Here is a 24,557-nt window from a genome sequence, read left to right as displayed (position 1 = left end):
GTTGAACAAACTTGAACCTTATGGGACATCAAGTCCATCAGAAAGTGTGGCACTCATTTTAGGAGGGAGGATTATCCCAGAGATTTGATGAAGTTCTGGAGGGCAAGCTAGGACCCCACTACGCTTTCACTTTTAGGAGCATCTTATCATGCCGGTGCTGGTGGGAGCAATGGTTGTCAATCAGTGACAGATGAATCTGAATGACAACACAAACTGTACTGTAAAATTACTTTTTTTAATGTTTGATAACTTCCAGATTAGTTGGAATCAGTCAATTTGCACTTCATGAAGCATCACTGGCAGCTTTGGTTTGCTAACAGGTGAACATATACTGCTTGGTGACTTGTTTGTAGCATTTCCCATGCAAGCGCCTATCAAACAAAGGTCACTAGGAAACTGTCTCTGTTCTCGCTCTCTGTCTCTTCTAACAGAAAAAGGAGTGTTTGATCCTCTGTTACTGGTTTCTCTTTTTTATACAGGTAAGTATCAATACTCTAGTCATAAATGGACTATTTTGTTATATCTAAATACATGAGAACTAACTTCATGTTATTGTTCAATAAATAAAAATTAGCTAATTGGCTCTCCTCACATCACAAACTAATTTCTCATTGGTGGCCATTGTTTCTCCAGTTCCTTGCCTGTTCCTGGTCTCTCTGAGCCTGAAGAGCTCATAACTGCAAGACGCTGGCTCATGTACATTTCCAGCATCATTAGAGTCTAAACTACTGTTTGTCTCCAGCTTTCTTATCACTGACCTTATTGACATTTTGTAAACTCTGTTGCAAAAATGACTTTAAATTTTATTCTAATACAGACATTGCCTCATTGTCCTACAAGTTCTACAACCTGCAAGTTACTCTTTAAGCATACAGGGTGAGCATCATTTTTTAATGTGAAGGGTTACTTAATGTTATGAGGACAAATTTTGTAACCAAACTACAATTTTAGTTTTGGTGCCCCTGACACTAAAGTGAAGCAAAAAATTTGTATGAAAGATACAAAGCTGCAACTGAAAAGAAACACAAAGACATCTTAAATGGTCTCCTGCCTGCCAAACTTTTCATAAAAGAGGACTGTTACCTTCCATGCCCAATTTTGCTGTAGCACAAGTGTGAAAGTAGTAACACCTTGGTCATATCTCTGAGACTGAGCTGCATTGGACAGAACTAAAAAATTTAACATCCGGGGATGAAAACACACATCCTGTGTGTGCTCGTCTCCTTGGATGTAGCCATGCTCCCACAAGACCTGCGGGGGGTACACCTGCTGATTATTATCTTACTATCACCTACAGTATAACATCACCAAGGTTTCCACTAGGGATGGGGGGGGGGGGGGGGGGGGGGGTATCAATACAGCACAGTATTGTTATATTTTGTAGGGTGATACTGTATTGATACAAGGACACCAAATAATGACATTTCTGAGATAAAATTAGATGAAAAAAATGATTCAACCAAAAAAATCCATCCAACATTGGACACACTTAGGCTACATTCACACTGCAGGCCTTAATGCTCAATTCCTATTTTTTGTGAAATCCGATTTTTTTGCGTGGTCATTCACATTTCCAAATAAATGTGACCTGTATGTGATCTTCTGTGTGAACTGCATGCGCAGTAGAGGATGCAATAACGTCACACGTAGCGAGTGTGCTCAGTGTTTGCGGAAGTAAGTTTGTTTTTCTTCCCGCTTCCGCGTAGCAGGACGCAGAATAGTGACGTTTGTCGAGTATCAGTGACATGCAGGTTGGATGAATGCAACCTGGCTGTACAGACACAGGTCACATTTGAAAAGATCAGATATGTATCGGATTTAGGACCTCAAATCCAAGTGGCCTGGGTCGCATTTGTAAAAATCGGATCTGTGTTGTTCAGACTGTCATGAAAAGATCAGATACAGGTCACATAAGGGCAAAAAAAAAAAAGAAAGAAAAAAAGATTTGGGTCACTTTAGGCTGCAGTGTGAATCACAGTTAATTGCTGTATTATCAGCAGAGATGGAAGTAACAAAGTATGAATACTTTGGCCACTCCAGGTTGCATGCTAAAGTATCCTTAGGCAAGATATTGAACCCCAAGTTGCTTTCCAATGCAAGCGTTGGAGTATGAGTGTGTGTGAATATTAGCCAATTAAAGCACTTAGCTTAGTTACACATGGAAGTGCTTGTATGAATGAGTGTTCAGACATGCAGAAAAGCACTATATAAGAACTAGTCCATTTACCATCTGAGCCTAATTGAGTGACAATAACACATAAGGGAAAATCGTATTGGTGCATCCATCCCCAACATGAAAGAGGCAAAACTATATCATTTATGTATTGTTTATACTCAGAGGTTAAGGTGGGTCAGAACAATCTGGAACCATGTTTTTGATCCACAAGTTGTGGAAGACATACTTCCAGCATCTAGCTAGCGCTGAAGAAGAGAAGCGAAAATAAAGGGAGTAACGTTTATTAAGTGGCAGGTAATTTCAAATGCAACATTTATATCAGTTCAACAAATATCAGCAAACAAACTGTCTGCAGTTTGTCACACAGTGTGCCTGCTAGCTAAAAGGTCCAGCTGCTGTATTTCCATGGAGAAAAAAGAATGAGAGAAACCTTGATTCAGAGACAAAGATGGAAGAGAGAGGAAGCAGAGAGGTTAGATTTAAAGTTAAGGTAAGGTCTGATAAATTGGAAATTTAAAGCTTACATTTTTAAATCAGATATTGATCTGTATATGATGTGAAGTTGTGATTTTTCATATTGTGAAACATCCTACAAAACAAACTGAGATATGCTAATTGTGTTATTCAAAGATTGCATGAAAATACTGCAGTTTAGTGCCGGATGGTAGTAAAGCTCTGTTCTGGACTAGTGCACAGCAGCTGTAGTGTTCGTGGTCAGCGTTACAGGCTACATCAGGTGTAGCACAGATGAGTTTGACTTTAAGTTGATGATGTTTAGATTCATTCATGGAATTCAACCTTTATACCAACTGTAAACTGTCTAGTATAAAGACACTATAAGCAGTTTACTGTCAGTGTAGGGGATGGAAATCAGCCAAGACAGCTCATGAAATACTGGGCTACATATTGTTAAATTCAATTGTGTAAATCCACAAAGAGCAGTAAACCTCAAAGTTGTGAGTTGTGGTTCTTTTCCCCACGCTGAGCCACTACGATCTTAGGGTCCCCCCACCTGCTCAATCCTGTGATAACTACTGACTGTACTCATTTTTTTCTGTTTTTGCAGCAAAAAATAACAGAAGTGAGAAAACTTTGTCTCATTGGATAACACAGATACTGAGAAAGTTTAACTTTGATAAGAAGGTTATTGCAATACACAACATCTTGCAAAATGTTAAAATAATAATAATAATAATAATAATAATAATAATAATAATAATAATAATAATAATAATAATAATAATAATAATAATATTGCATCAAGGTGATTCCCACCTCTAGCTTCCACCAGTCCTATCCACATCATTTACTCACCCACAGTGGTAGCTAGCAGCTTTCAGGACAACCTTCGAGTCTGAACCTTCTCATATTAATGTTTTTTTTTTCTGTGCTAAAATTCTTCCTCATGTGCTAACCAACTTGTTTCACTCACCGCACACTAACTTGTCCACGAATATCATGTTCAGCCATGTATAATTCCAAGCACTCTGCCTGCCTGCTCACTCTGCATCACTTTTCAATCCACGCTGCTCACTCATTACCTGCTACTTCCCTACTTCTCAAGCCTAATGCTAGTAGCACCACCTCCCTCATCCACCTTGAGCCTGTCCCTCACCTCAAATGATGGTAGTTTTGCAATCAATCTTCTAAACCTTTCCCTGTGTCAGTATGCAGCAGCAAGTCAAGGTGGCCAACAAGGCACTGTTTATCAGCTTTAAACCATTCTTACCTTTTTCTGTCTATCATAGATTAAACAAAAATTAAGAAATTAGTCATGTCAGTTAAAAATAAAGCTTAAAGAAGTTCCTTTAAACCCTGATGAAATATATCTGCTATTGCTCAGTGTGAATTCCTGGTTATAGAGGATACATTTATATTTTTTTCCCAACATCATTATTATGCTGTTTAGTTCGCTGCACTTACGCCTTGTAGATAAAAGTGTTGTCATCCAGGAAGACACTGCAATTAGTGGAGAAATGTATCATGGGAAGAAAGTGGTAACTCAGAAACATCATGATAATGATGATCAGAATTATACCAGCATACTAAAGAGGAAGCGCACAGTCCCATGGCACATTTGTGGCAATGACACACTGACTTAATTAATTACCATAAATCATTCACATTTGTTATGCTGTTTCTCTTTTACTCCTGTCACACTTAGTTATGGAATTTTTAATGTTTGTTTTTATGAAACAAATGGAAAGCTACTACAGTGTTTAGTACTTGTCCATATCTCGCATTCGGAGCAAAGGCCACTGGTTCAGTAGCTTGTGTCTTGTGTTTGGGCCACTAATGGATGCTAGCATTTTCAATAAAACCTATTTGGTGATGCTAATGACATTCAAGAAAACAATGTCTCTACAAATGAAAAAAAATCAACCTTTCTTACAAAATGTGGTCCCTTTAAAACCATGCTGTCTGCATGCTGTGCTTGGCACTTAACTACCACATATTATGTTATGTGCGGCCTGCACTGCATACAGGGAGTCATATACTCTATGTCAAAGAAAGGAGGGAAACATATTAACATTCTCTGACTGTACCATTCAGTAATTTGGCTTCATTTAACAATAAGCCATAGATTTGTGTGTCCAATTGTAAAGCTCTCAAATGTCATTCCATTGCTGCCAAATACCCCCCCCCCCCACACACACACACACACACACATACACACACACACACTTCTTATTTTATATTTCATCACAAGTGAGGTGAATCTAAATTCAACTTGACTATCTTTTTAAAAAAGATTTCCCCATGTGGAAAATTTCTGTATAATTTGTCTCTGACTCATCCTCACTGTACGTATTCATGGATTAGCTGTAGCACAATATTACATCCGTCTCCCATGTTCACGTGATGGGTTGGTTACTTTTTTTTTTTTTTTAAAGTAACTTTGCAATGACTTTGGTTTCGAATATAGTTTGACCTTTATAAATTATGCGTTTCATGTAGACTTTGGACCTGGTCTTCCAATCAAGTTGGACTCCGGCCTAAGGCTGGACTACAGCCTTGAATTTTCACAGTCTAGCGTCATTGTGCTGCTATCCACAGCGTGTCTGTACCCTACGGCCTTCAGGAGTGACATTCTATTGCATTTCACAAGAGCAAAACACACCAAATACAAGTATTTGTCAACACATCTGTGTTTGGCCTTTAGAGTACGTCCCCTTATTCAAAATATTTCCTAAGGATGCGAGTGCTTTCACAGTCTATCAGCGATGCCCTTAGAACAACAATGTGACAGTATTCATGCAGCAATGCTGTTTGTACAAAAGAACCAAAAGAAATTAAATTCTCAGATGAAAACACATTTAACAACTGCTATTTTCGATATAGTATTTTCAATCAATTAAATGAGAGGTTTTCATATATACAGTATATGCAGTATACACACACAAGGAATTTTTATTTTTACATAGATATACATAAGCTTTGGGAAATATTTGAGGGACATTAGTGTGTGGGAACAGCCTCTCCAATAAGAAACTTTCTGAATGGAGAAAGTCACACTTCTGTTGAATTTATAAATGCCAGGGTAATGTACTGCCCTCACAGATAAGCAGAGATTGCACAATACTTTAGGCTGAAAACACTACAGGCTGACGGTTCATCAACAAAGTAAGAAGTCCTCAAACTAAGTTTGCCACTCATGGTTCAGCTAGTGTCATGGTAATCAGTTTTGTATTCTGGTGAGTGAAATATGATGTATGAGCATCTGCTTTCCAAATGAGTTTACACTGAAGTCAGGGCCTGATATCTCTGGGCAAAGATAATCATTTCTTGTGCTGTCTTTTAAGCTGTGAGATGGAAGAAGGTGCAGCAGAGGTGGGAGAGCCAGATGGATATTACGCTGACTTTTGAGGAATGGAAGGCAAACAAAAGGGTAACTGGGGAGGAAGGCAAACTCAATCTTCCATTTCTGAGTTTTTTTTTTCCCTCTATATCTGCCATGGCTTTCATGTGTACTGTCCTAATGACAGCAGGCTGGTAAACTGAGAGGTGAAGAACAGACTCTCCAATGACAATTTTCCTTACACGTGTAGTATCACATCACATGCCACTCACAAAAGAACTACACAGAAGATGGGCAAAGAGAGGAAGGGTTGGGAAAGTGAAGTTTGTAGCACTGTTATTCTGTTTATTCATCAAAATGTAGACAACTTTTGCAGAGGACGTTTTTCTGAGACCGTTCAGATTACTGAATTCTTGCTATTCTTAAAACTGAGCTTTAGACCAACAGAACTCAAGCAGATATGAGAGGGGCAAGATGTATAGGAAAAATATTTTCCTTAAGGTTTTCAAAGTATAAACGTTGATTTATTATAAAACAACTACTAGGATTGATGACCAGCATTTTTTCAGCATAAAGACAAAGGTCTTCAGAAAGTTCCAGCTGAAGGTGGCCAGTATGCTTTGATGTCATGTCACCTTTGATTAATACTGCTGGAAATACCAAATCTGTTATTCCATTTGAGGCTGCCTACAAAAGTGAGTCAACAGACTACAATGTTAAAATCGCCAACTTTATAGCAGAAACATGTTAAACTGCCTGGTAAAAAAAATAAATAGAAACATTTTTTTAAACTATAGTCAATTTCTTCCTTCAAACAACAGATTTTTAAATTAATTATCAGCCTTTGGGTAATTATATATTATGCTGAGGCTTAAAAGTTTTCATCATTACATATATATTGCTTTTGACTGCGCTTACTGTGAAATGCACATTGATTGGCTAACAAGTTGTCAATCACAAACCATTAGCATGGACTCAATATTTTATTGAATATGACCCAAAATGAGTGACTGAACTCACCGGGAAAGTGTTTACGTCAAGTCAGAGAGACTTTTATTCTTAGAATGAAAGTCTTTTTGCAGCCATAAGTATCTCCTCCTGGTCTCCATTAAAAAGAATACAAGTTTAAAACACTCTCATGCTGGCTTCACTTTCAGACTCATCTTTTACACTGTGTATGTGGAAAACTTAGCACTCCACCCTCCCATCTAAATATTTTCCCTTTGACTGCCACTGTGACTCCAGTTTAAAAAAAGAAAGAAAGAGAATTTGTCTCATATAACCTATATATACCTTATCCAGAGACATGGCACAATAAGTCACTTTCCATGACTGAGTGGAGGCCAGCTGTAAATAGGCAGGTAAGCAAAAATGTTTCAAGAAGTTTAGCGAATGAAATACACACACACAGAGCACCTGTGCGCACAAGCTTAGACACCACACGCATGAACTTCTCACAGACAGAAAAGTAAGGAAATACTATAAATCTGGGGCTTATTTTTGCTGATATACTTTAGGTTTTATAGGGCTCAGCAACTCATATTTTTGTGAAACATTTGATGTTAAAAGACAGCAAGGTTTTCAAAAGTTGTCTGTCTGGTCAAACTGTGTAACCAGGCAACAAGGGTCTTGTTGAGGGAGGTGACCAAGAACTAGTTTCTCTGCAGAAATGAAAAAAAAAAAAAATCACAAAAACAAGCATCACTGCAGCAATTCATCAGTCAGACCTTGCTGTGATGAGGTTATAAAGCAAAACAAACAAACAAACAAACAAAAAACACATGCATATAACAGTCTGCCTGAAGCTTGCATAATGACCAAATAGTTTTTTTGGTGTCTGTAGCCAAAAACAGCTATATCTGGCAAACCTTCAAGGTAACACCATTTCTAAAGGGAAGCATAATAGAGGTATTGTCTCAGTGGTGGGGGCTGAATCCCTGAACCTTTCAGGGATTAGGAAAAACTGCCACATATAATTTTGTCCTCAAAGAAAGAATATCCCAAAGTACACCTGACCTCGGCCTTAACAAAACTATCATGCGCTCATTTCTGTGTTCCATCAGTTGAATTGGTTTATTATTTTGGAAATCATCTGACAATAGTGTTGCGGCCTCCAGAGGAAACCTGCCACTATCTCATGCATAGCCCATATTTTATTGATAATGTGGTGTTGCATTTTGTGACAAATGCCCTGTGTGAGTTCTCTAGATACAGAAAGACTTCAGTGTTGAGATGACTGTTTAATATTGCATCGTGATGAACCGCTTCTCATCCACCATGATTCAAGGGACCAGCCACAATTGTGGTTAAGTTGTGAATTAATCTAGTCTGCTGCCCTCGGGCATGAATGCAGACTCCTAGCAGTGTGTGTGAAGTCAACTTTGTATCCATTTTCCTGCTGTGGCTGTGGGAGGTCCATAAGCAACACCAAGACTGCAGTCTGAAATTGTTAATACATTATAATTTCTATCATTAATAAATTGCTAACTGTTAGTGAATTCAACTTTAGTAGATGATTATTTTACTGAAACAACTGATAATATAATTTGCACATTTTTAGTCATTTGACTTTGTGGGTAGATTGTGTCAAATAAAATTAGAAATGTATGAATCCTATTGTTGTGTCACAGCTTATTAGATATTAAATTTCAGAATAAAGACCTAACACTTCTGATTATACATTTGAATTTTAGGTAAATGCAGCAGCTGTACTGTACAAGTATTCCTTTTGCTGAAGCAAAATGCTGTGAAAAATAGTAAACATCCTCAAATAAAAATATTACTTAAGTAAAATAAGGAGTATACAGTTAGTATACAGGTATCTGGACAATGACAAAGTTTTTTTTTTTTCCCTGTACACTACCACAGTGGATTTTAAATCAAAATTGTAAGCTGAGACTGAAGTGGAGACTTTCAGAGGTTTAATAGATGTACTGCATTAACTGTTTAGCAATAACAGCCATTTTATATAGTACTCCCCATTTTCTGTAATGAGTACACAGTTTACAAAGGACAAAATTGTACTTATGTCCTTCATAACATTATAATCTAAGATTGTATATGTATTAAACTGTGAACAACATTTTGTTGTATTCAGTTCAATTATACTGTAAAGCATTACAACTAGTTATTTTGTGACTTAATTTTCTTAGAATTCTTTTAAGGAATCAATGTGTTTATAGTTATAAATAAAGTGCAGCATTAGCCACACAGGCCCAGAGACTAGTGTAGTAACCTCCAGTTGCTAGGGAAAAATGTGTTTTCACCTACAACGGTTGGCAAGTGGTTGCTGGAGTGGGTTGAAATCAGCCAAAAAATGTGAATGCCTTACTACTGCAACCAAAATGTTTCAAAAGGTGCTATTTTTACTTTGACAGCAAACAGTGTTTCCAGTTTACGTTGTACTTGTTACAGTTTCATAACCAATCGCACAGTTTTTGCTGCAGCATCGTATACCTCTTTACAACCAATTTCACCTAGCAGCTGCCAGCAACATCCAGCAACCACTCACCACATTTCTCTTTAGTGACTGGTGGTTGACTTAATCAGCTAAAAGATTTATCAAAAAATAATTTTATTTCTACTTTTACGTTAACTTCATTTTTTATTTTGTTGATTATAAATGTCTATATCTGTAAATGTAATGAAGGAAAAATAACAACAATATGAAACAGATTATGTGGTAGGAAAACAGAGTATTCAAGCAAGGTAAAAGGTTACTCAGATCATGAAAAAGCAGCCCTTCGGTAGGCCCACCACCCAGACCTCAGAGAGGTGGTGAGTTGGGGTGGGTATCCTTGTACCCCCTTGGCTTGATGCCTCTACATTAGAGTTTTACCAAGGAGACGAGAGGGTCGTTTCCCTGTGCCTTTGGTACCCAGGCTTCTTGGAGTCGCTGGGTGGGGTGCTTGAGAGTGCTCCATCTGGTGACTGTCATCCCACTGAGAGACTTCAGCACTCACATGGGCAATGACAGTGAGACCTGAAGGGGACTGAGAGGAACAGCCCGCCTGAGCTGAACGGGAGTGGTGTTCTGTTACTGGACTTCTGCAAATCACAGTTTGTCCATAACGAACACGAGGATGTCAACAACTGCATGTGGCACCAGAACACACTAGGTCACAGGTCGATGACTGATCATGTAATACTATCATCAGATCTATAGCCATATGTTCTGGATACTCGGGTGATGAGAGGAACTGAGCTGTCAACTGGTCACCACCTGGTGTTGAGTTGGATCACGTGGTGGGGGAGGATGCTGGATAGACCTGCCACATCTAAACATATAGTGAAGGTGCACTGGGAATGTCTGGCAGAGGCCCCACCGCCGGCAGAACTTCGTCAAGGATATTCAAGTGTGCGTGGGAACTTGCCCATCCGGTCTATATGTGTTTGGTGGACTTGGAGAAGGCATTCAACCATGTCCCTTGGGGTGTCTTGTGGAGGGGGCTGCAGGAGTAAATGGTGTCCGGCCTTGTGAATTATTAAGTCCCTCTACAACTGCAGCAAGAGCTTGGTCCACATTACTGGTAATAAGTCAGACTGGTTTTCTGTGGATGTTGGACTCCCCCAGGGCTGCCCTTTGCAAATGATTCTGTTCATAATTTTTTTATGGACAGAATTTCAGGGCATATCCAAGTTTCCAGACAATCTCATTTCTGCTTTGCGCAAACGATGTGATGTTCATCAGATGGTGGCCTCCAGCTCTCACTGGAACAGTTCACAACCGAGTGTGAAGCAGCTGGAATGAGAATTAGCACGTCTAAGTCTGAGGCCTAGGTCCACAGCTGGAAAAGGGTGGTCTGCCCACTTGAGTTTAAGTATCTCAGGGTCCTGTTCACGAGTGAGGGGAGATGGGAGTGGGAGATTGACAGATGGATTGGGGCCATGACTGCAGTGATGCGGACACTATACTGTTTGGTCAGGGTGAAGAGAGAAGTGAGCATAAAAGCAAAGCTGTCGATTTATTGGTTGATCAGTGTCCCTACCCTCACCTATGGTCATGAGCTTTGGGTAGTGACTGAAAGATTGAGATTGTGGATACAAGTGATGGAGATGAGCTTTCTCTGAAGGCTGGCTTCTGCCTTAGACATGGGTGATGGGTGCAGTCATTCGAAGGGGCTCAGAGGAGAGCCACTACTCTTCCACATCAAAAGGAGCCAAATGAGGTGATTCCAGCATCTGACTAAAATGTCTCCTGGGCACCTCCTGGGTGAGGTGTTCTGGGTATGTCCTACTGGGAAGAGGCACTGGGGTAGATCCAGGACATACTGGAGAGATTATATCTCTCGGCTGGCCTGGGAATGCTTTGATCTTCCCCCAGATAAGGCGGAGGAGGTGGCTGGGGTGAGGGAGGTCTGGGTCTGCTTAGGCTGCTGCCTCTGTGACCTGGCTCCAGATAAGTGGAAGAAAATGGATAGATAGATGAAAAAGCAGCAGACTCTATTTTCATAGCAACCCTCCATTCCAATTTTTTCAAAGAAATGCAGAAAAACCCATTGTGCTGATTTCTTTATCTTGCCATCACTGTGTTCCTTCCAAATTGAGTAGGCAGTATTCTCATTGACAGTAGTCAACTGGCAAATTTGATTCAAGTAATTACTAATCAGTTGCATCAAAAATACACAATATTTGATTCTACTCAAAAACATTATTATCAGTCCTGAAAAATTGTGCTGTGCTGTGTCCTGTGATGAAATGGGGTTTGGCTTAGGTGAGTTATGGTCATATTTCTTCTCCCCTCTGTTAAGTTAATCTCTCTCCATACTCGGGGATGAGAGGATAGTCAGGGTAGTAACATTTTAATTTGGAGATGGTACAGTAGCAGCGTTGTTTTAATGTTTTCAGGGCTTTACAGGAAAATCTTCCTCTAAGCTTCAACCACAAAACAAAGCTATTCCTTTGATTTTGAATTACAGTAAAAGCCTTCTTCCTGTATCCCACTTTGAAGACGATTACATTTTGAAATCCTGTTTGGACATGTCACCCATTCACATTATTTAAAGGTCCCTTGGGCAACCCTGGAGGTCTTTCAAGGTCACATTTCAGTTATTCTGTGTGTCAAAAGTTTGGACACACTCTGGGTGAGTGTATCCAAACTTTTGACTGGTACTGTACCTGTTTATTTGGCATCAAAGGCCACAAGCTGTATATTTGGAATATTTAGACTGATGTCCTTTTTGTGCCACACATCAAGCTGATCTCAGAGAAATCCTGTCAAAGATTTTTTTTGAGGCTACGTACTATTAATACTGCTTTTCTCTGACTGTTTCTGGTAACTCTCTCCTCATCCAGCCTTCCATAATTAGGTCAACCCCTTATTGTGAACCATAGGTACACGGTGGCCCACATGTTACTCTGACCGATCAGCCCCAAAAGTCCAATATAATCCTCCCACCTTTGATCATGATTTCCTCCTAATCCGGTTGAAGGTGTTAGTGAAGACAGCCAGAGGCAATATGTCTGCTCAAGGTAGGATACCCGCATCTTCTTGTGAAGAAACAACGTTAATTACCTCTATTCGTACACGGAAACTAACCTGAGTGACCAAAGTGAAAGTTAAATCTCTCATTGGATGAATCAGCACCACAGATGATTGAGTTCCTATTGATGTAGGCTGGGAGACACAGCTGGAGAGGCGGTGGGAGCTTGAGCTGCATCCTCGCTATTCAAACTTCATTATAACTGATTAAAGTGACTTTGCAACACTGTATCATCTGGTCACATTAGATGACTGGATTATCAGAAGGAATATTTTTACTCCTTAGAGTTTTACACAGTCTGTGTTTTTGATCCTCACGCCATATATCTTGCACATGGAAACATACAGACTTGCGTGCACACACAGCCCAATCACCATCACCTGCCACGACACACAAAAGTCTGACAGTGACGTCAGAAGTAATTTAAAATATTTTGTGAACTTGTTGCAAATCCTAAACTCTATAGGATATTGAGAAGCACTGTGAGGATAAACGAGTACATAATAAACAGATGGAAAAATAATCCTGAATGGTGAGAACAGGTAAGCTACACATCTCTATACACATCTCTCCCCTTATGGGTGTCTCTGTTTTGAGCTGGTTCTAGTTTTTTTTTTCCTTTGATCCTTTCTTTTTCAGGTTTCACATGCTATATGTCTGTAAAACATGAGCCCTCAAACTTCCTGCTTGTTCCTGGCTTCTTCTCTTTCTTACCTTTGAGACTCCACAATTTGGCCCGTCCTAATCAGGGGAATCAGTCCCAGACTCCCATATTATTTGCAAAACATACATGCTTAAGAGCAAAAATGGTGATGGAGATCAGCTCACAACTGTTGATGAAATTTTTACACACTAAAACAGCTGCTGACTCTGTCTTAAACAGCCATTTGTCCAAAAACCTCTTAAAGAAGTAAGAACTGCTGACATGGCTGATTGTAGCAGGCTTTTGAATTCTCTACAAAGCTGTAGAAGGTCTTGTGCTCACCTCTGGTTCTTTTAACAGGCTTTTCGTGTACTCTGATAACATTAAGTTCACCACATAATATACACTGCTCAAAAAAAATTAAAGGAACACTTTTTAATCAGAGTATAGCATCAAGTCAATTAAACTTCTGGGATACTGATCTGGTCAGTTAAGTAGCAGAGGGGGTTGTTAATCAGATTCAGCTGCATTGGTGTGAATAAAATTAACAACAGGTGAACTAGAGGGGCAACAATGAGACAACCCCCAAACAGAAATGGTTTTAAAGGTGGAGGACGCTGGCAGAAGACAGGCCGTTACTCTAGGAGAGCTGGACAGGGCCGTAGAAGGTCCTTAACCCATCAGCAGGACCAGTATCTGCTCCTTTGTGCAAGGAGGAACAGGATGAGCACTGCCAGAGCTACAAAATGACCTCCAGCAGGCCACTGTTGTGAATTTATCTGACCAAGCAATCAGAAACAGACTTCATGAGGGTGCCCTAAGGGCCTGACATCCTCTAGTGTGCCCTCACTGCCCAACACCATGCAGCCTGATTGGCATTTGCCATAGAATACACCCTGTGCTTTTCACAGATGAGAGCAGTGTTACATTAAGAAAGTGAAGAATTAACAAATAAGACCAAACTCTTGTTATGGAACCAAAGTGCTTTGATTTTGGGGGGGGGGGGGGGGGGGGGGTTAAAACAAGATAAACTAAAGAAACTGAATTTGAGTCATGCTGAATTGTTTCTGACTTGCATTAGTTGACATGAACCAGAAAGTAATGAGTCTCACTTGGTCTCACAATGGCATCCGTGTGAAGCTGATTTAATTCTGACTACCATATTAGAAAGTGATGACAAATTATCTATATTTCTGTGGCCTGAGATATATCAGTTCTATTCATTTTCTTAACCACTTAATCAGAGTCAAGAGGAAGTTTGGAGTCTACCCTGGCTGACTTGGGGCAAAAGGCATGGTACACCCTGGAGAGGTTGCCAGTCCATCACATGTGTATCAACAGTGATGTATAGCTGCAATAAAGGTTTGCTAATCTTTGCACAGTATCAGGGTTTCTTGATTTAACATCCACAAAATAAGGTCTTATCTTCATAAGTATACACAAGCACAATATAACAAAACTAATGATGCACAAACAGTTGTACTTTTCATGTCCTCACTGAACACACTGAGTAATCACTATTAGCGGACGCTGGAACAAATAAATGACTGAATTTAGTAAACCATCGAAACATCCTCCATGAGATCACTCCTAAAGCTGCTGCTGGAGAATTGTAGACAATAATAAAACCCTTTATGGTGTTCTTGATTAAACAGCGCTCTTTGGGCCATGAGAAAGCAGCTCCACTTATTTTAACTGACAGATGGCTGTAAGGTATCCAGGCCTTGATGTAGCAAATCACCCCCAAATCATGATGCCCCCTCCACTATGCTTCACAGTTGAGGTGATGTTTTGGGATTGGTGTGTGGTATCTTTTCTTTCCTTCAAACACAGCATTGTGCACTTTTTTCATGGAGTTCTACCTGTGTCTCATATATCCACAGAACACTGAGAGAACATTTTGGTTTATTTCATGGTGTCAATACATATTTATTCAGTGCTTATATTATACTGGACTCAAAGAAATTAGAAAGTTAGCAAGATCTGCAAGTACTGTATATTACCATTAACCTTGTGTTCTATTCTAGTTCTATACTAGTTCAGCACATTGCACTAACTTCTTATATGGAGAGGATCAAAAGTCATGTATTTTCTCCATTTATCTTATAGTGGATTGATAAACAGGCCAGTCTTTATACATTTGAGGCCTTTACTAGCTTTGGAAATCTTTATAGTGGTTCTTCTAAGGACCTTCATAAAGGCTAAAAATGAGACTATATTGACTTTTGGCATCAGAGGAGATTTTAACACAACACTCTGAGGTGAAAAATTGCTCTTTATACTGCTGTATACCAACCAGCTCTTCTGGTATGGAGAGATTTTGAAAAAGACCTGTCACATCAATATGAGAACAAGTCTAGTTTCTCCTCAAATCACTTGAATTACGATATGCTGAAAGACTGTTTTATTGTGTTTTGATGCTTGTATTTTGTTATAGCCCAAGTTTTACTGCAAAAATGGGCTTCGAGCAAGTTTTGAGGCACTGAGGCACATTTACTTCTTCCAACCTGCATTGTAAATCTTTATTCATTTATTTGGTGTGTTGAATAAATACGTGAAAAGTATAACTGTTTGTGTGTTTTCAGTTTAATCAGATTGTGTTTGTTTGTAATTGTGACTTAGATGGCGATCAGGCTAAATTTAATAAGAAGCTAACACAGGGGCCACAGATTTTTTTTTTCTTTCAACCGAATAGTATGAAATTCAGGAATTTTGCATTTCTCTGTCCACTTGCCTTTACTGCTTTTCAAAACGCCAATGATTCATTGTCAGAAATCAACATGTATTATTGTCAGCTGCTCTCACAACTAATGAGTAATTAACACTAATGATAGCAATCAGACTTAGCACAATTCTGGCATCAAGATCTCCATAATAATCACTTGCCTTAACCTTATTGCTATTTCTGATGGAACAAGGCACCAGCAAAGAGCACACAATAAAGTATAACATTTGTGCTTATGTAAGTAATTTTTTACACACAAAGTACCTCGCTGGGCTAAAAAGTAACTGGACAAACTGTCATATTTGTAACAATTATTTTTAATGCTTGGATGCACAGTGTTTGAAAATAATGACTGTCTAGAAATCAGTTCTTTGTCTTAAGAAGCTATCAGTTTGCCTTTGAAGTAAGGCAAAATTACAAAAAATTTCACTATCCAAATATTTAGACCTAAGTGTATATTATATCTATAATTATTTGGACAATGAGACAATTTTTCCAACTTTGATTTAAAGTATGCTATGATGGTGTACCGAGGCAAACATTCAAGATGTGATTGTGCAAAATGTGAAGAGGGGGGACTTTTATTTTATTATTAAATATTTAGAAACCATTTTTATACACAGTTCCTTGTTTTCAGAGGCTCAAAAGTAATTGAATAAACAAGAAAAAAAAGAGTTCATTTAAAAAAAAAAAAAAAAAAAAGATCACTTTGGATATAAAGATTGTTTGTAATACTTTTCTGCGAACATGTTGCAGTCCATGACTGCCTGAAGTCTAGAACCCACAACACCAAATGCTGTCGTTCCTCCCTTGAGATGCTCTGCTAGGCCTTTACTGCAACTGCCTTCATTTGCTGAGATGCTTGTTTGTCAGTCTCTCTGCCTTCAGTTTTGTAAATGATAAATGGACTGATTCTAATAAAGCACTTTTCTACTCAAGCACTCAGAGCAGTTTATACAACATGTCTCATTCACCCATTCACACATACAAGCACTTTTTCCCTGCATTGTTTTTTCTGCATAACGTTCACACACACATTCACATTCCGATGATTGAGAACAACTCAGGGTTCAGTATCTTGCCCAAAGATACTTTGGCATGCATACTAGAGCAGGGATCAAACCATTAACCTGATTAGCAGATGACCTCCTGTACCTCTTGAGCCACAACAGCCATGTTCGGTTAAGTAAAACGCAAACTAAAAAGCCAGAGACCAACATGGCTAATATGCCATTTCTATGCCTTAAGAAACTTTTTGGGTACTTTCCCATTATGCTTTAGGTCAATATCTATATGCCATCTAATTGCCTTTGCGGCATTTGGCTGAATCTGGGGGGGGGGGGGGGGGGGGGTTATAGCCCTGTGCACATCAGAATTCATCCTGCTATGTATATTAGCAGTCACATCATCAATAAACACTAGTCACCTGATTCCATTGGCTGCCATACATGCCATATTATTATCTCCATGTGTGGCAGATGATGTGGTATGCTATGGATTATGAGCTGTTTCTTTCCTTCCCCATGTTTTTCTCTTACCATCATTCTGGTACAAGTTAATCTTGGTTTCATCTATCCAAAGATTTTTTTCTTTAGATGCTTTGCAGTCTAATCTAGTCTGCTTATTCTTAAGGATAATGCTCTGTATTTCCATTAATCTCTTGACAATGATACACCTACCTCTTTGAGAGGGTTGTTGACACTGTAAAGTTGTTTTTCTTAACCAAGGAAAGAATGCTACGATCATCCACTTAAGTTGTCTTCTGTGGTCTTTCAGGCCTTTTGGTGTTCCTGAGGTGACATCATTCTTTTTAAGAATGTACCAGACTGTTGATTTGGCCACTCCTGAAGTTTTTGCTGTCTCTCTGATAGGTTTACTTTGGTTTTTCAGCATAATGACAGCCTCCTTCACTTGATTCAACATCTCTTTGGACCTCATATTGAGAGTTCCAGTGAACAGCTACCAAATGCAAATTCAACACTTGGAATCAACTCCAGATCTTTGATCTGCTTAATTTGTCATGAAATAATGAGGGAACAGGCCTCAGCTGGCCATGTAACTTGTCACTTGACAGTCTAATTACTTTTGAACCTCTGAAAATGGGATACTGTGAATTAAAATGGCTGTAATTTCTAGACAGTTTTTACAGTACTTTTGTTCAAACCCTTGAATTAAAGCTGAAATTTTGCACTTTAAATCACATCTTGACTGATTTAAAATCCGCTGTAGTCATGTGAAAAGGTAAAATGAAAAATACTGTCATTGTCAAAAATCCTACAGCCCTTACTGGCCATATAGAGTCGCACAGATAGGGTAAGTATCTATTCATTATCAGTCAACTTTAACTTTCAATTTTAATATTACACCAAAGAACACAACAAAAATGTACTCATTTTATTTCACATTAAAACATATAAAAGCACATTTAATTGAGTTTTACTTTTGTTGGTACATGCTCCCACCTCCAAATGTCCAAATCAGCACTACAATCATTTGCGTCTACCTGTAAATGATTTGTTCAGCGAGCTTTATAACTGTAATAATGGTTGAGCAATGGCTGTGCCAGATATTTCTTATTTGACTGTCATGGGAAACTTACAGCTTCCTATCTAACACTGGGAATAAATGCTGAGAATGTTGAGAAGAAAGGGGTGGAAGGTCATACTTAGAGAGGTAAGCTGTGTAGTGATACCCACTTTAAGAAAGGTCGGTCGTCAGTTGCGAAATAAATTAGCAGAAAGGGAGCATGAGAGCAAAACACAGTGAGTGGCGCAAATGGATAAGTATAGTGCATCTCAGGAAAGTGATAAAAATGTAATATATGAATTACTTTTCATAAAACATTTACTATTGCTTTGAATTTGTCTGTTAATCATACATGTGACTGATTCCAGTGTTAATTAAATAAATATACTTTTAGTTGACTTTGAATTTAAGTAGTATGTTTAGGATGCTTTTTTAATGCATTCCATTGGCATACCTTGGTAGCATATAACATCTTCCTTGTGTATGGCACTAATAATTCAGTTTATGTAATTTAAACACTTTGGTTGTCATACACCTTGTCACTGTGCGTGAGTGGACCGTGTGGCTTGTGTGCTGAAGCAGGACTCAGGAGATGGCAGGTATGAATGATGAAAGGTGAACATTTATTGTGGCTGAACATGACGTGATAAATAAACCAAGGTAGATGAACAAACTGAAAAATAAACCTAAACTGGGAGCGGAACCAGGAACACTGGGAAAACAGAGAACCGGGGAGCAGGACACAGCCACAAAGACAACAACAATCCAACAAGAGACAAGAGGAAGACTGAGACAATAAATACACAGAGGGATAATTAGGGAACAGGCAACAGGTGGGGAGCACAGCTGACCACAATCATAAAACGAGACAAGGAGGTAAAGCTAAACACAGAGCACAAGAGACAAGAACTAACAAATTAAAACAGGAAACAACTAGACGGAGACAGAAACGCAGACTAGACACACTGTGCAGGAAAATAACAAAAACACATGAGACTAGGGACATGACAAAGGGACAGGACACACATGGGGGTACCATACAGGGAATATGGATTCATTATAAATAACTATAACTAACAAATACAGAACATTAAACAAACTAAGAATGTAAATTAATAAACTAAGAAACACAATGAAACAGAACCATAAGGGTGGAAACACAAAATGCTGGACATAAGGACCAAGACCATGACACACCTAGAATATTCATGAAACTAATATTAATGTTTGACTGGGAGTAATGGACATTGTAACAGTGTCATGCACTTGGACCCTTTGATTACCACTGGCAGGTGTATTTCTGACATGTACTATATTGGGCTGAGGTCCCTGGTCGTAGACCCAGTGTGAGATTTTGCCTGTAATTTTAAGTTACTTTTTTGTATTTCTTAATTTTTTAGCTCCGCGTGTTTTTTTGTGTTTCTGCATCTTTTAGCTTCTGGCCTGTGGTTGTCTTTTATGTTTAGTGTTATTGTAAAGCACTTTGGTCAGTCCTGTTGTTGTTTTTAAAAGTGCTTTATAAATAAAGTACTATGGTATGTATTCGCTTATTTGCCTCCACACACATATGAGTGACATCATATGTCATACCCCATAGGGTTTACTATGATGTTGACCCACCCGTTGCAGCTATAACAGCTTCAACTCTTCTGGGAAGGCTTTCCACAAGGTTTAGGAGTGTTTATGGGAGTTTTTGACCATTCTTCTAGAAAGCTCATTTTTGAGTTCAGACACTGATGTTGGATGAGAAGGCCTGGCTCACAGTCTCTGCTCTAATGCATTCCAAAGGTGTTCTGTCAGGTTGAGGTCAGGACTCTGTGCAGGCCAGTCAAGTTCTTCCACACCAAACTCACTCATCCATGTCTTTGTAACTGTGTTGTAAATTGAAGTGGGCCTTGCTTTGTGCACTGGTGCGCAGTCATGTTGGACCACAAAGTTGGGAACATGAAATTGTCCAAAATGTCTTGGTATGCTGAAGTATTAAGAGTTACTTTCACTGGAATTAAGGGGCCGAGCCCAGCTCCTGAAAAGCAGCCCCACACCATGATCCCCCCTCCAAGCACCAAACTTTACACTTGGCACAATGCAGTCAGACAAGTACCATTCTCCTGGCAACCACCAAACCCAGATGCATCTCATAGATGAGAAGGGAGAAGCATGATTTATCACTCCAGAGAGCATATCTCCACTGCTGTAGAGTCCAGTGGTGGCGTGCTTTACACCACTGCATTTGACGCTTTGCACTGCTCTTGGAGATGTAAGGCTTGGATTCAGCTGCTTGGTCATGGAAACCCATTCCATGAAGCTCTCTGTTCTTGAGCTAATCTGAAGGTGGCATGAAGTTTGGTGACTTCTGAGTACTATGTACCTCAGCTTCTGCTGACCCAGTTCTGTGATATTATGTGACCTACGTGGCTTAGTTGCTGTTGTTCCCACTCATTTCCACTTTGTTATAATACCACCAACAGTTGACTGTGGAATATTTAGTAGCAACCCTGAAAATGATAAGGAGAAGAAAATGGATGGATGGATGGATGGATGGATGGATGGATGGATGGACTTGTTGCACAGGTGGCATCCTATCAAGGTACTACGCTGGAATTCGTTGAGCTCCTTTCACAATTGTTTTTAGAAGAAGTCTGCATGCCTAAGTGTTTGGTTTTATACACCTGTGACCAGGGCTGGACTGGGACAAAAAATTGGCCCTGGCATTTTTGGCTTAGACCGGCCCGCAACTATGTCTTAGAAGCATTTGACACTGTTTTACTCTTATTCAGTGTGGGCATACCTTTTGCTAATAATACTTTTATACTTTTTTTTTTTTTAAACTTACTTTGACGTATCATTTAGTTTTTTAAAATCTGTTATTTCACCTGCTTGAGGGCTTTTTAAAACATGTTTAACCAACACAGAGGCTACAAATTCAAACTACTGTGCAGCCTTTCAACACACCTTTAACCTAAATATCTAAAATGCTATGATGCAGCCTAAAATGGACACTTGCTGCTCATCCAACACTTCTCGGCCTTGACCATTTGCTATTTTATCAGATTAAGGTGCCGTGGCTGCCAGATTTGGGGAAGTATGCAAATGTAAATAAATATTGATATTAATCAATCGCCATTGCTCATCACACTGCTGCTGTCTTCACCTACAGCAGAGTTGGCCCAAGCCTTGAAGGGGACCTAAGCAATATTTGATTTGGGGCCCCCTTCATACCACTTCATTGTCCCCTGAACTTAATTGTTATTAATGCTGGAGGGTTAAAGTTGATTTTTTTTTTTTTTTTTTTTTAGGATATATTACAGTTTCAGCCTTTTCAATTCATTTTTTCAATTCAATTACATTTTATTTATACAGTGCCAACTCACAACAAACAGACATCTCAAGGCACTTTATAGTGTAAGGTAAAGACCCCACAGTAATTACAGAGAAAACCCATCGTTCATCCTAATCTTAAAAATAGAGAGGGTGTCTGTCTCCTGAATCCAAACTAGGAGCTGGTTCCACAGAAGAGGGGCCTGAAAGCTGAAGGCTCTGCCTCCTGTTCTACTCTTAAGTATCCTAGGAACCACAAGTAAGCCAGCAGTCTGAGAGCAAAGTGCTCTATTGGGGTGATATGGTACTACGAGCCAATGAAAAGAAGCCAATATGGGAGAAATCTGCTCTCTCTTTCTAGTCCCTGTCAGTACTCTAGCTGCAGCATTTTGGATCAGCTGAAGGCTTTTCAGGGAGCTTTTAAGACAGCCTGATAATAATGAATTACAATAGTCCATCCTAGAAGTAACAGATGCATGAATTCACTTTTTAGCATCAGTCTGAGACAGATTAGAGATTATTAGAGTGTAGCCTACTCATTAAATTAGTGTTGTTACAAGTGTACAAATCTGGACAGTTAGAATAGTCTCTTCTTTCTTTTAGGAAATTGGCATTAGTAAAAAATTAAAACAAACCAAAAACGTTTCATGACAAATGTGGGCGAGCTTGGGGGGCCCCTGGTGGTCAGGGGGCCCTATGCAGCCGCATATGTCGCCTATGCCTCTGGCCGGCTCTGCTGTTGCTGCAGCATTACTGTTACAGAGGACGTGGAGGCTACAGCAGCGAACATGTCTGTGATCTTTACACATTTTGTAGCATCTACAGTGACAATCTTCAATTTCTTCGCACGTAAATTCTCCGCACCTCCTTTCTGCCGCTTCGGTTTCTCCATATTGCCTCTGCTTTAACACACGCGCTCAACACTGAAACTACTAGTTTCAGTGTTCTGCACCACGCAGAGAAAGGGTGGGGCCGCTTTCATCCTATATGCTGATTGGTTCTGTCCACTGTCTATATTGAAGATGGGCCAATGGGCCGCCCCCTTGTGGGCCGGTCTCTTAGAAAAAAAAAGGGAAGAAAAAAAAAATCCAACGGCATCGGCCCTTGAGGACTGTCGGCCCACCGGGCAAACAGTCCTCAAGGGTCATACAGATGCGTATTTTGACCTTTATCATGAAAGACGGGAAACACAAGCAGATTAATTACATTGCGGGTTTTTTGTTTGTTTTCCAAAAAAAAAAGATCATACATGTCAATTCAAACAGAAGATTTTCAAAATTGAATATCTGACCTATATTTGTTCATCACTGAATGTTATTTTCTGCTTCACACAGACTACATAAGGATACAAAGTATGGAGCGCTTTCCATATCAATATATTGCTTCCTGCCAAAAAAAAAATCTATACAAACAGTATCAGAAGACTATAGTGCAATCAAGTTTAATTGTAGGACTTGATTTCCCCTGTTTGGTAGATAGGTTTTTAAAGTCACATTAATGTCTGAAAGAGGTTTCTTGCTGTGTCTGCCTAGAGGTTTGTCTTTGTCCTGGTCTCACTGCATCTCATTTCGACCTCTGTCAGAATGTTTTATCTCGCTCTCATCATTCATTGCGGACAACTTTAAATTCTCTTCTCCCCTCATTATGTTTCACGAAGGACTATTAGAACACAGGAATAGTGATGCAATATTTCTTGGATCTTTCTCAAGGACTTTTTCACCAGCCCATACTTCCTCTTTATTCCACCACCCAGTGCCACAGAAGTACCACTGCCTTGCATCAAGTAAAAAGAACTGTATGACTGAGGCTGCATAATGGTACACTGCTTGCAAGTCCCCCTCTCTCTCTCTCTCTCACACACACACACACACACACACACACACACACACACACACACACACACACACACACACACACACACACACACACACACACACACACACACACACACACAAGTGTGTTTTGCTATCTTTGTGGGGAATTTCCATTGACTTCCATTCATTTCTACAGCCTAAACCTTACCTTTACCCTTTTCCTAACCCTAACCATCACATACCTAACCCTAACCCTAACCTAAACTCAATTCATACCTTAGCCCTAACTCTGACCCCTGACCCAAAAACAGGGTTTCCCCTTGTGGGGACAAGGTTCCAGTCCCCACAAGGAGCAATTGGTCCCCACAACGTAGTATATGTCAGGAAAATTGTCCCCACAAGGTATTATAAACATACGCACACACACACACACACACACACACACACACACACACACACACACACACACACACACACACATCAGTAGACATAAGCCCCACACGCGGCTGCTTGAATAAAGTGTTAAACAATATTCAGAGCTCTCCATTACTTTATTTTAGGTGCACATTCCCAGAACAGTTCCACTGGTGAGCTGGGTCAACCTCTTTTACTCAGCTAGCCATCCTGTGACATTTCTCTGCCTTACTAATGAGACAGGCTTGGCGAGGAAGGCCTGTGCTGACACCAGCAACCTGGCAGAGTTTGGCCCCTAGGGCCTTTCACTGGGTCTTTATTCCCATTTACCCCTGTGAAATATTCTGCTGCTGTTTTATTACATAAAATTAAAAGTCCACACTGCTCTCACTGCAGGTTATAGGCACGATGATTAAAAATCAACACAAAAATCAGCAATAAAGATCTGTTGGATACAATAGAATAGAATAGAATGCCTTTATTGTCATTATACAGGATGTACAATGAGATTGGAGGGCCACTCCTGTTCAGTGCCATGTAACAGAAAATCAAACTCTCTAAATGAAAATAAAAATATTATAAAAATATTATAATCTAGTATAATCAATTAGATCAAGAGATATACAGAAAATAAACAATGTGTAAAATATACAAAAAATA

The sequence above is a fragment of the Archocentrus centrarchus genome, chromosome 20 (genome assembly GCF_007364275.1).
Source record: "Archocentrus centrarchus isolate MPI-CPG fArcCen1 chromosome 20, fArcCen1, whole genome shotgun sequence".
NCBI classification, from domain to species: Eukaryota; Metazoa; Chordata; class Actinopteri; order Cichliformes; family Cichlidae; genus Archocentrus; species Archocentrus centrarchus.
Note: the sequence above shows the minus strand (reverse complement) of the source record.